We start from the raw sequence: 4,174 nt of genomic DNA on the forward strand, positions 1-4,174 counted from the left end.
ATCCGTCAAGAAATTAATTTAATCTCTCAAGAAAATTTAATCAAAGGAAAAGGATTGGATCCAAAGCAAGGAACATGTGAGTTGGAATGACCACTTCGGTTTTCAAATCATGAAAATTATTGTGCACCCAGAAAAAGAAAAGTCAATAAAAGCCGTTCTCTCAAGAAATTAATTTTTATAATAATAAAAAGAAATTAATTATTCAATCTTCTTCATTGCTTAATTGGTTAATCTCTCTTTATCGCACATTGCATCTTTCAAGGGTTCAATGCAAATTTAAAATTAAAATAGACTAAACTGCATAGAATCTTCAATGTTAAGTTTATTATGGGTGCTTTTTCCATGTGCTATTGGTCCCCCAAAAAAAATCATTTTTATATTTTAATGATAAACACCATATGGCTTTAAATTTGTTGAATAATTGTTAAGTAACTTTTCTTGTCGTGAATTTCATGAATTAACTTAACTATATGGAATTTTTCTGCAGGATTTACAAGTTTGCGTAATTTTATTGTCAGATATTAAAACATTATAAATTATGAAATTATTTAAACATTGATTAACAATGTATAATAAAAAATATTAAAAATATATTAATTACTATACATATATTACAAACAATACGATCTGATTTAATTTGGACTTCATGCAAGGCGCATAGCTTGTATTTTAATTAGATAGAGGGACATTTAAGTCCTAAAAAAGTTAATTTAATAATAATAATTACTTTTTCAAAAAATATTTCCTAAAAAATAAGTTTCAAATACATATGAACATGCGTGCAAGCAAATAGATGATTGTTAGCTGAAAACCAAACATTTAAATCTCAATGTTTCAGTTAGTTGCAACTAAAATTTATATATTTGTGATTATCTAAATAAACATTTGCAATGTTGACCAAAAATAAAAAATAAACATTTGCAATGCATTTTTCATCAATTTTTTATTATCATTTCTCCTTCTCATTATTGACAACTTCACTTACCAAAGCCTGTATTTTAAAAATAAAAATCTTGTACAGTTATGCATAAATAATGGTTTGGTCATTTGCCGTTGGATGCCATTTTTTAGTGGTACCTGAACGAAGCCATTGCATATAGCATATTATATGTCGCGTGATACGTTCAACTCAACCAATATTACCCAAATATATTTTATATATACTCTTCTAATCCTTAATATAAAACATAATTAGTTAATTTAAGTAGATTAAGAATATTAGTTAAATTAGTTAATATGATATCCTTATTCTAAAACACCGTAAGCATCTTCTTTAATTTTCTCCCTCATTCTCTTACTTAATTATTCTTAGGTAGCATCAATAGAGTTAATTTAAAAAAATTAATAAAACATGTAAAATAAGTCTTACATATAAGACTAATATCAATTTTTTAATTAAGTCTTATATGAAAAACCAAAGGAGTATCTATACATGTACACATATATATATACACATATATATCATGCATCATGTGTAATATTCCTTTCATCCTCAATATCAATATATATGTGTGTGTATATCACGCATCACATGTAATATTACTTAATTAATTTAAATAAATTATGAAAACTAAATAAATTATTTAATTCTAACAAACATGAGTACCTTTTTAAAATGTCCCCATATATAATATGATTTTATAAGTTTAACAACTTGGTTTAAAAAAATTAACAAATGTGAGGGAAAAATAAGTTAAGATTTTATATATTTAGGACCAAAATTAACTTTCTAGCTAACTCCCATATTTAGGATGGGAGGAGTGTAATATGTATATAGAGAGATTATATATCTTAGTTTATTATTATTAATATTATTGTTAATATAGAGTAATACTATATCTTAGTTTATTAATATTAATGTAATATTATGCATATTAGAGGTAAAGAAGAATTTTTCCTCAGAAAAATAGGACCCCACGGGACAGTAAAAAAAACTATATATCAACTGCTGAAGTGATTTAATTCTTTATTACTTATAATTAATATTTTAAGTTTGAATTTTATGTATGAAAATGATTATGAATGAAAAATTTGCATGTACAAATATTTAGTAAACGCGTAATGCTACTTTTTCAAAGATGGATTGGCATTAGGGGAAAGAGGAAAAGAAATGAGTTAGATGCAAGCATATGAACTCTTCTTTTATTGGTTGCAGAAGCAATACGTCTCTGGTCAATGAAGCAAATAAGGCGTCAAGTTGACCATTTAGAGCCAGTCAAGACTCAAGTGTAAAGAGATTCACAAGACTGTTTTTTTGGCTTTTGAAAAAACCAAAGGGAAAAAACATCTCTGTATTCTTTTACGAAAGAAAATTAAAGAAATAATATTTTTTTCTTAGAGGGATAAACTAGTCCCTGTATTTTCTAAAAATATTAGTTTTGATATTTATAAGTATTTGGATTTAAGCTTAACAATGTTATTCGTTGATGTGGGTTAACACCGTCAAATACAATGACATGAATTGCTTATTAGAATTTACGTGGCTTACATGTAGAAATCAAAATCAAAACTTGTTATAAAAGTATAAATATTTAAAAATGAATTTAACCTTATATTAAAAATACAATTTAAACACATAAACAGGACAAAGAAATAGACCCTGGTTGATAAAATTGATTTTGAGTGAAAATATAATAAAATCTAATTTCAAACGTTGATTTCATATTATGTTTTCTTACTTTCAAATCTAATTGTATCAAATTGAAGTGAATCAAGCAAAATTAATTCATTTTACTTTTCTAGATATAAACCTAAATAAACTTATGATATTTGTCAAAAATTACGTTGAAAATGCACCAAGTCAATAGTTCATATTCAAAATGTTTACATTGCAAGGATTATTAAATAAACGAATATTTATTAAGATTGTTTTATATCATAAATATTTATTAACAAGAAAATAAAACTTTCACGTCCACACAGCAAACCATGGGCATAAGAATATGGCTTTAACTTGGCCTAACCATGCAGTTTTTTGTTATAGTACCAACTTCCTTATTTTTCTTCTATCTCACCAAATCTCGTTCTATGGAGTGCGAAGCTAGCACTGTTTAATTCAGATTCAAGCCCTCATAAATTTATAGAGGCTGACATTTTTGAATGTCATAAAAAGTATATGGATGAAGAAGAAGTCAGAATCTCACAAAAAAAAAAAATTGAAATTACTAAGTTTCAAATTAAGTTTGGTTTTCACACTTTAACAGATTTCCAAAATACTTTATTAATAAATAATAACACATTTCATCAAATCTCGCTCTCTGGCTTGTTACTGTTTAACTCTGATTCAAGCCCTTGTAAATTTATAGAGACGGGTATTTTGAATGATATAAGAGTATGTGGATGAAAAGGAAGGAAGAGTTCGACAAAAAAATTTGAAATTACTAAATCTTAAATGATTTGGTTCTCATACTTTAATAAGTTTTGACAACACTTAACTTGTAAATAACAACATATTTTTACCAAAAAAAATTTATTTGGGACCTAGTAATTTCAGACTTCTTTGTGGGATTCTCCCATGCAAGAAAAAAATAGAGACAAAAAACTGGTTAAAAATACAGAAATGAAAAAATCTCACAAAAAAACCTGAAAATTATTAAATATGAAATTAGAAATTATTACTAAAATGTATTGTTATTTGTACATAGGTGTAATCAAAACCTGTTAAAGTATAAGAAACAATTTTGATTTAGAATTTAGTAATTTTTAATTTCCTTTTGTAAGATTTTTCCATAAAATTTTGAAATAAATTTAATCCTTTAATTTGGTTCCTATGGAAACTTGCATGAAACCTTTATGTACACCCTCAACTTGTCCGCCCCACTGTATTAACTGTTCACCTCTCTTTTTCATCAAATTGGACTCAAAATAGTTACATGTCAAATTAAATTTGTTTCTTTTTTCAATGCCAGAGTGGCATTAGCAAAGATTGTCTCCGTGATAAAATATCAATTTAAACATTCGTGCTTATGATTCAGCAAGTTAGGATGAAAATGGGGATTATTCTAAAATTATATCACTTTGCCAACATCTTTTGATTTTTTTTTTTGCCATTAAAAAATCTTTTGAACTAACATGATTAAACATGTTAATAAAAACGTAGGTATGTGACGTAGAAGCTCATAGAAAAATTAAAATAACGTCCAAGGCATTCAACAAAATTTTACAACCCAAATTG

This window comes from Neltuma alba, unplaced genomic scaffold (genome assembly GCF_004799145.2).
Source record: "Neltuma alba isolate B1F8T4 unplaced genomic scaffold, ASM479914v2 tig00011916_pilon, whole genome shotgun sequence".
Taxonomy (NCBI): domain Eukaryota; kingdom Viridiplantae; phylum Streptophyta; class Magnoliopsida; order Fabales; family Fabaceae; genus Neltuma; species Neltuma alba.